The sequence below is a fragment of the Neopelma chrysocephalum genome, unplaced genomic scaffold (assembly GCF_003984885.1).
Source record: "Neopelma chrysocephalum unplaced genomic scaffold, ASM398488v2 Primary Assembly neopelma1_26, whole genome shotgun sequence".
NCBI lineage: Eukaryota > Metazoa > Chordata > Aves > Passeriformes > Pipridae > Neopelma > Neopelma chrysocephalum.
The window spans coordinates 16,735,230-16,744,930 of NW_020897695.1; the positions used below are offsets into that span (position 1 = coordinate 16,735,230).

Here is a 9,701-nt window from a genome sequence, read left to right on the forward strand (position 1 = left end):
CTCCAACTTTTTTTCTCGTCTTCAAGAAATTGGATCCCTCATCTGTAAAGTGGGGATAACCATATTGACAACCACTCTGTAAAGCATATAAAATCTACAAATAAAACTAACAGTAGCAAACCAGATAAAACCACTGCTATTAGTTAGCTATCTTCTAGGGAAACTTTATCTCTCAAACATATTCTTATAATTAAGATAAATATGATGTTGGAACCAATCTGTGTTGTATATAATTATCAACTCCCCACACACATATTTCCTCCACCCCTATTTTTCTTCTATGTAAAACTATGCAGTCTTTCTTACGAAATAGGTTTAACCCTATTAGAGTTATCTGTAGTAGAACAATTATTTGTGCATTGAAAATACAGGGTTTAGGGAACATTGGGTTGATGAGGAGAGAATGTAATGCCATACTATGGAAACTATATTTCAGGATTTAATATTGTATACTCCACTGGCTGGTAAATCCTGTGTTATAATCCTGTGGTGCCAATGCTGTACTGAACAGCAAGTAATCCTAAAATCCAGTTAGTTTGGCTTAGTGTACTGCCAAGCACAGGAAAGAGCAAGAATCTATCCAGTCACATTGAGTTACCATAGTTAAGGGGTATGTTCAGGAAAAAAAGCTTTGTTTTCTTTTGCAGATTTCACTTTCTAAACATTAGTACTCAGTAAGTCTATATAGCAACTGTTGGGCCATTGCCTAATATTGTAAGTCAAATCATAAGTCACTATTTGCCTATTCCAAAATAGTCCTCCCTCCCTTCCAAGTCGTAAGTCCCAGAAACCCTTATCATGGATGAGAAAAAACTGGAGATATGCAATTAGGTGCACAAGAGGACATTGAAATGACAAAGCTTCTAAAATTACAAATGTGTGAAAAAACACACATACTATGTCATTTACTTATGTGCTGATTTTATAACCACTCACTCACTTGAACAGTCCTAGCAGTCCCACTGTAGACATCAGCACCCCATCTGGAAGGGGTGCTCTTCTGGTCTTTCCTTATTCACTAATATCACCCATCCTAATTACCAGTGGCCCTCAAAAACTCACAGTTTCATCAGGATAATCGTTGGAAACTAGAGCTCAATTGTGTAAAAGGGAAATTTTAGGGGGGTTATTTTTCCTGCAGGATAGTTGCCCTTTAAACATGGAAAGCAGGATAGCTGTCATTTACATGAAGGAGGATTGTCAAGGGGGAGAAAGCCACCAAAAATTGCCCACAGAAAATATTCTGAAATGCATTGTACAAGACCTTAAATATTGCAGCTCAGAAGAGATCATTTCAGTACTCTCATTCCCTTGTTGCTCACTAACCCTCAGATACATGCTGAAAAAAAAATTCAGTATGAAATTTCTTATACATTACTTAGGTGTTTATAAGAAAAATAAAAAGGAGGGGACTTTGTTTCACTGGTTTCAGGGGCAAGACTGGTTATAGGCAAGATTTCCAAAACTAGCTCAAAATGTTAAAAATATAGCCAGTGTAGTCCCTTTTTTTTTTTTCAACAAGAGATGCTAACCTGCTTCTTAAGTAATCCCTTCCAGACTGCTAAAGCAATTAACAGGTTTCTTAATCAAAGTAGTTATTAATTTTTAATGCTATGTCCAGGCATTTATCTACCTATCAAAAACTAGCATGGTGAGCTTACCTAGTTAATGACTGCAGCAGGAGTAACAGAGGTCTGTTTCCGGTATTCAATTAAAATAAAAACAAGCAAGAAAGGAAAATTCATATAAAACAAACAAACAAATAATAAAAAAAACCAACTCAAACAACAACAACAACAACAAAAAACAAACTAAAAAAAAAAACCAAACACACACAAACCAACAAAAAACCATAAACCCAAATAAACAAACCACCAAAAAACCCCCAACAACCCTCCCCTCCTGAAAAATACCTATAGTAAATGATAAACATGAACACTTGGGAATTTCAGGGGAGAAGCTGAGTCTGTATCCCTCTATATATTACCATGTATCACATATAATTACTCAATCCTGGGGCAAACTGATTGTTCCAATCATCGTGGCAGCCCTGATAACAAGTGCAAGAAAAGACAATGTTTTAACTAATGGATTTAGCAGTGGGGCCTCTGCCCCAGACAGTGACGTTAGACAAACTGCAAGGGAAGTTGTTTTGTAACCTTAGCTATGACAACTGAGAACCTACAGCTGCAGCAGTACTTGACTTGGATCTGTATCAAGCCTTAGATTACACTGACTGTATGCAGCAAACATAGTTTTCATGCCTGGCTATTACAAAAAAGAGTCCTTGTCTCTCCACCTTTTTTCCTTAGAGAAAGAAAATCAGAAAGTATTTTTGCTCCAGCACTGCCTGGAGGATCTATAACAACACAATCTTATTTATTACCCGTCACTTCACTACGCAAACATTTCCTACCGTGTCAGACCAACCATTTATTATATCATTTCTCTCTGAGGTCTCAACGTCATCCATCGCTAGTAGTCACCTACCCTGCTCCTGCTCTGGGCCTTTGCACCGCACAGGGATTCACCATTGTGAGTTCCAGGGGCCTGGGTTGCTGCTGTTTTCCATTTCGTCATTCTTCCATCACCACTTGACCTGCCTGGAGCAGCCAATGTGTTGCTGAGAGTTCAATGGGGGGCCGTCTTTATGAGCCTTTCCTACTGTATTGTCTTAATACAGGAGAATCCAACCCACCTGCTTTATGAACACCTCACCTCCTTCTTCCTTGAAGGAGAATGGACAAAGGTTTCCTTCCTTTTGAATAATTATGCTGCCTCCCAGCCTGTCCTACACACATGCACACATGAATGTTTTTAGCCTGAAGACTGGGATACACAGATTTTTACCTAGCTTTTCTTAATTGCTGAAGGCAAAATACAAGAGGTAAGAGTGCAAGCAAAAGTGAAGTTGCCATCATAGCATAGGAGAAGTGTCTGAACTTGACAGAAAAGTAACAAGGGAAAACTATAATTAGACAGATCTGAAACAGATCTAGATTCAAGACAAAGATGTCTAAATGTAATCATGTATAGTGAGAACATGTTAACATTACCCTAGTTTGCCAGTGAAGTTTGTCAATAATAAGTGAGTCAAGAACAGGAGGCACCTCAACAGCAACAGACTCAGCTCCACGTGGGTATGTCCTCCTCAGACCTGCCTGAAGGGTGGGCCATGTAGTTCCACTGAGGTACCCCTTCAGCATCCAGTAAGATTGTTCATGCATTCTTTTTCTATGTTTCCAGTAACTTCACTTCCCTCTTTTGATTTTTAGGAGGTGAGAATTTCTAAAAAATATGCAACTATAGCTGTAGACAAATCTGTCTGGATATTGCCTTTGCTCTGGAGAGCATCTGGTAGAAAATCTGTCCTGGTCTTCTCTTCCCGGTCTCTCTGCCAAACAGCCTTTCTCCCTTGCTCTTTGTCCCTAGACCTTGGTGAGGAGGGAACAGGCCATCATCACATTTTCTGTGCCAGAAGAAGAAAGAAGTGTTCCTTTACAAATTCACAGAAGTGCAAGATTGTTAATTTATGACCAAGAGATACCTTGACTGAATGCTTGGCCTTCATCAGCTTCACCAGCAGTGCTGTCAGGATCATAAAAGGGTCAATTTTATGAGTAGTTAGCCAAGGTTTATGTATGCTATAAAAATAATATTCTTAATTGCATACAAGTGTATATACTCTTAGGGCATAGAAAAAGGCAGATGTTTGTTATTGTTTAAAAAATAAAAGGGGTTGTATTCCTTGCTATCTAGATGTATACATCATTAGAGTATATTCTTAACAGCAAATTAAAATAATTCTGACCACGTAATATGTTTACAGTAACAGAAGTTCCATATTACTTAGAAATGTAACTGGATTTTCTTGTTATATGTTGTAGTGAAATTACAAACTAGATGTTCAAGAAATTATTAGAATGATGGGAGGGTAACTTAGGAGTGTTATGTACTACATAACGTAATACAGGAGCCCATAAACCCATAATGTCATTTTCCTATGAAAATTACACATAATTTTAATTTAAAAAAAAATATGTGTAGATTGAGTGATGACTGCATGACCTGCTTGGTTATGAAAGGTTAATTTTAAAACTTATTTGGATATGCCCTCTAACTTCTATTCAAGATCACCAATTTGTGTACAAAGTGGGATAAACATTTTATTCTTCTCAAATGTTTGTAACTCTGAGCATTTTATCATAACAGTTTAATAAATAAATAAAATTTTCAGTAATGTGCTCTCCTGTCCCCAGCACTACTGGAGATCCACATGTTCATTTAAGCTTTCCTACCTGGATACAAGATCTTTTGCAAGGCAACACATCTGACTCTCCAGGGACACAGGCTGCTGCACCTCTCCTGAGGGACTCAGAGCTACCGATTTTAGTGGCAGTGAAATTCACTTTCATTTTGCATTTAAAAACTGGCATAAAAATTTACAAATGGCTCCTTAGAGAGACACTTTCAAAGTCACAAATACATTATTTTTAAGGGGGTATAGCCACGTATCTTCCCTCTGCCTTGGCACATCTCCCTCCAGCAAAACACCAGCTGGCCCATCCTTGTGCGGGAGCTCCTGCTCAGGCGTGGCTGAAGCACTAGTTTGAGGTGCAGCAAATTCTGCTTCATGTATCAAAATAAGAGGAATAGAAGGCAGTGTGGGTGGATGGTGGAAAACAGAGAGGGAGCTGGAGAAAAGTTTGGCTGGAAGAATGAGTCAAGGCACTGTGAGATGTAAGAGATTATCATAGTTTACATAGTGTCCTCATTGCCAAACAACTACGTCAAGCCCCCAGCACAGTGCTGGCTGTGGAGAGGTCAAGAGCAGCAGGACAGTAATAGTGTTACAGTATCACCATGTCCTCAGGCAGAGGCACTAGCCCAGGAAGGATCTCACAATTCCCCTGCTGGTTCCTGCAGCAAAGAGCCATGCTTTGAGGCACAATCCCACATACAATAGTCACAAGTAGCACTGAAAAAAGGCGTTTTATTTCTTTCATGTCGAGACTATGTCCAAATTGTAATGGCCTCAATCAAAAAAGTCTCTTGGAAGGAACTTGAACATAGACTACGCTTAGAAACACTTGACACTTATGTAGTTGAATCTTTCTCATCAGTTCCCTGTGTATCTATTTGGCCCAGATAGAGTTTATTTATTCCACAACTCCCCAAAAATTTTTTTCACAGCTACACGTAGATAGAAATAGAAATAGTAAGGATTGTGCTGATCCAAAGCCTAACATAATCAAGGGAGAGACTGCACTGATTTCAGTCTCTTGCATCAGTCTAACTCTCCAGGAGCACTACTTCAGGCTGACCCACTGCCCTTGGTTGTGGACCAATTCAGAGCAGAAGTCACTGAATTTAGAGATGAACCTCTTTTTTATTTTTGTTTTTTTCCTTAATTTAGAAGCAGCAGCGGTATCTGTTTTCCATCACACAGAGACTGCCACATTGCAGACAGAGCCTGCTCGACTCCCTAAGCAAACCTGCCTCTCTCCATCCATGAGCATGCACACAGGCATGGCACTGTATACATACACACTGTTCAGCAGAGTTCACACTGCAGCACACAGATCTCCTTCTGATCTGCCTGACGGCCCTGCCTTTCTTCACACAGTCAATGGAGAGGGGTCATATAAAGGCAACAGGACACTAGAAGAGATACTGTGAAACATTGCAGGTATTTTGATTCCCCCTTCCTCTCTCCAACATTTATGCTATGCAAACCTCACCTAGACATTTTGTTGTTATTACCAAAAGATGCTATTATGGTATAAGAAAATAAAAGAAAAAAAGGGGAGAAAGAAAGAAAAGAAAAATAAAAAAGGAAATGGAAGACCTTAGATATCACCCCAGAGCAGTCAGATCAGACAATTTTAGAGCAGAACAACAGCACTTCTTCCCCTCCCCACAAGTGCAGCCAGCATATTTGATTTCTTTTTCTATATCTCTCACATGTTTATTATTAAAACATATCATCACCATCTAATCACCACTGGAATTGAAAGTAACTTTTCACAGGAGCATTCTAAAATTAAAATGCCTATTGAAATTAGTGCAACCCCCAAATACTGTGCTGTAAAGAAACTATAGCCAACATGATGAGCAAATGCAATCTGTATCTGCTCATTTCACAGTGCTGATACTTAATTTTCAGTATCTGTTTTTGTGTGTTTCCCTCCTCTAAGAGCAATGAAAAAAACCACGAGCCTGGGGCTCTGCCGAGAACTCCTCCTTACCGCATCCACACAGCAGTAGTCCCATCCAGGAGCCTCCCGTCTTCCCACTCCAGAGGAGTCACGGTTTGCTTCTCTCCACAGCAGCCTCCCTGGGCACTTATCACCCCGCTCCACGTCCCGCAGACAGCTGGGGCCAGCCCAGGGTGTCGGGGCATCGTGGCGACGGGACGTGGCCCTTCCTGATATAATGGGTAGGCTGGTGCCAGCGCCGGCATCGGTCCGGGCAGGATTCCAGTGCGGCGGCCGTCCTGCACCTGTTGCAGGGCACCAACCAGGACAATCAGCTGTGCAGCTAATATTAACCACCCATACTGCCAGCACCAAGGGAGAGCAGAGGGGACGGGAGCATGATCCAGGAGCAGAGTAGCCTGTAGGGAAATAATTGTTCAGCTTGGCCTTTAGTTAATAGGAAAACAAAAAAAAAGAGTGAATATCCCATCAGACGGATAACCTACACAGAACTCCCAGAGCCCTGCGCAGTCCTTTCCCACTCATCACATTAGCCTGCTTTTGTCTCCAGCAGTGGTTTTGGTCCATTCAAAATTGCTGGCTGCAAATAGGAAAGGATATATTTGTATTTACTGTCTCTGCTACCTTGTCATCGATAACCTCATGTCCTCCAACAGCTAGAAAAGAAACGCCAGGTCGAGCCTCAGCCGTGCTGAGGGTGACAGTCACACAATCACACTGCTTAGTGGCATGCTTTGATTTGTGGCTACTGGGAAAGCACCATGACAGACAATTCTGTTGCATGCAGCGAGAAGGTAAAATAGACTAGTGCTATAAGTGATTCATAAAAATCAAAATCAAGAAAACCTTCCTGCCCAGCATAACCTGAAATGATAGCATAGCATGTTAATGTCCTGCTTAAAATAAAACACCCACAGAATGCGGCAACTTTTTTTTTTTAAAGGAATTTTTGCAGTGCTTGCTTCTCTCTGCTCTGTGGATATTGCAGGGGTCTCCAGGCACCGAGGGGACACAATGAAGTCATGCGCTGCAGAAGTGATAAGCACCAAAGGGTAGCTCACCAAATGTGAGCTCCAACTCCAAATTCTTTGACTGAGCTGTTTACAGCAGATCTTCCACAATCCTAGCTGTAAGCTCCTCTGGTGCATCTATTTTGTTTCCGTAAAATGACTACGTTTGAGATGAAAAAGATGGAAAGCAAGAGGTGCAAGACCCTAATTTCTGCAAGACCTGGAAGGAGGAATCTGATGGTGACAGTGTCTGTGAAGAAAAATAGGTGGGGGAACTCTCATACTGGTTGTGAAAGGTGTAGAGTCTTGCTGCTGGTTGCATGCTGGCTATATTGTTATTTTAAATCGTGTCAGGGACCAGATGGTGCCTTTTAAAAAAAATGTGATTATATGCTAAAATTTAAAAATACATGAGAAGGATTTGTGAAACCGTAGGAGAATTAAAGGGACAAACACCAAAAGTAAATGTAGCATGACCTTGGCTGCTGCAGTCTGAGAAAGATAAAATGAAACTGGATGTTTCCATTTCTGCAAAACGTGGGAGGCTCCCTAGACAGCTCAATTAGAGAGAAAATGTGACACAGCTGAATCCCTACATTCCCCTTGCATCCTCTGAGTAACCTCTTTGATCCTTGGGGAAAAGAAACTTGATTAATTTCCACAGCCAAGTCTCTCTTTTGATAGTAATATATAAATCAGGTCAAAATTTGAGCAGGTTCTGTCCTTCCCTGCTAGATGTATTGTTTGTTTACACAACCAAATCAAGATGGGCTTGCCAGACTGCAATAGCCAAATAATCTCTACTCATTCCCTGACTAATCATTCCAGTCTTTCAGTATAAAAATATTTCCATTTAAGTAGAACATCTATCTTTAAACTAAATCTTAAAAAAAATTAAAAATAACGTTTAAATCTTTCAAATAGCATTACTGGTAGATTTTGAAAATTTTCCTTGTATTTTACAGCCTTTCATAGGAAAGGTGTGAGGTTATGAAAGCTATGTAATCCAGCCCACTAGAGAAAGGAGCATTTCTCTTAAGGAATGTGAATTCAGATCCACTTCTTCCAGTCCTTATAATACATATCAAACTGGAACATGGGAAGTCTGATTTGTCTTCATGTGACACAATCTGTTAAGTGACCATGTGCAGCCACCTACATAAACAAATTACTTAAATTGGTTTTTGCTTTGTTTTGTTTCTGTCAAAGGCATTAAGCTTACTATGGAAGAAAATTACAGCTTTCCTTAAAAGAGGAAAGGACCAAACATCAGTTTAGTGAGTGATCTTTGTGGCTGAGGCATGTGTTGTATATCTATTTCAGGAAATGTGTTCCCTCAGCTAGAATTCTCATCACAAATAATTCAAGCTAAATGAAACCCAAATCTAGCTGCAAAGTTTGACTGCAGGTAAGAGACTATCTCACCTCCAAGTATATTGGGATTTAACTGTCTGCTTCAAGCTTCTATTATATATGGGACAATACACCAGCATATACCATTAGCAGGTAAGCATATCAGAACAAAAATTTGGCAGGCAAAGCCACATTCTCCAAGACAGTTAAAATAAACATCAGATTCAGGAAACTACTTATTTCTTTCTCAGCCTCAGCTTCCAACCGTCTGCTTTTTGGTCTAGCAGCAAGCCAACCATTCCTACAGGCACGGTGTGTCCCCTGATGGCCACCATCTAGTTGTAATTCAAGAACCTGAGCACAGCTGGTATCATCACTCAATATTGTGCAAGCCCTTAGAACATGAAACAAGCTGTTCAGGCTCTGGCAGGAGGCTAGTGTTGGACCTGGATGTGCCTGCATGCAATTCCCACAAGAGATTTTACCCTATTACTGCATGCAATTCCCACAAGAGATTTTACCCTATTACTGCATTTTCTCACATATATGTTGATTTTTTTTTTATGGTATCATAGATCCTCTAGCGAGTGTATGGTCTCCTGTGATGATGTTGACCGCTACTATCAGAAGAATTAATATTAAAATAATGAAAATGACAATCAATATTACAATAATGAAAAGAAAATAATTTTTTAGTCCAGCCCCTCCAAAATATACTTGAAATATACTCCCAAGGGTGTGAGAGGACAAAAATAGATACAATCAGATCCACAAGAGCTGGATGCTCAAAAGACACACATGGCTTCGTCTTGTGGAGATGCCTCTAGTTTTCAATACAACTGTTCCAAATATCTGTATTGAGTTTACTTGGCTGTACTTTGTCACAGTAGAACTAAACAGCTGGGACTGTAGTTTATAGTGAAGATTAGGTCAATCAAAGAAACAGATTATGTCTCTCTTCTTTCTTTTCCTTCCTTTTTTCCAAAACACCTGGTGGTTAGAGCTGTGGCAGGGTATATGAAAAAAATATGTTCCCTTCCCTGTCTAAAGGGAACTGAACCCAACAAAAGGCCCCACCCACCCAGCTGCAGCTACAAACACTCTGAGGGAGATGTCTGCA

General features: G+C 40.2%; 1 protein-coding gene across 9 annotated transcripts in view; it reads right to left on the reverse strand.

Moving 5' to 3' along the window:
• Positions 1–6,380, reverse strand: part of ARPP21 (cAMP regulated phosphoprotein 21) — a 197,598-nt gene extending 191,218 nt beyond the window's left edge. For all 9 annotated transcript variants that reach the window (XM_027675704.1, XM_027675714.1, XM_027675723.1 and 6 more), the window contains exon 1: positions 6,249–6,380. The gene's annotated coding sequence lies outside the window, so the exon portion shown is untranslated. The remainder of the gene's footprint in view (positions 1–6,248) is intronic.
• Between the last annotated feature and the right edge of the window lie 3,321 nt (positions 6,381–9,701).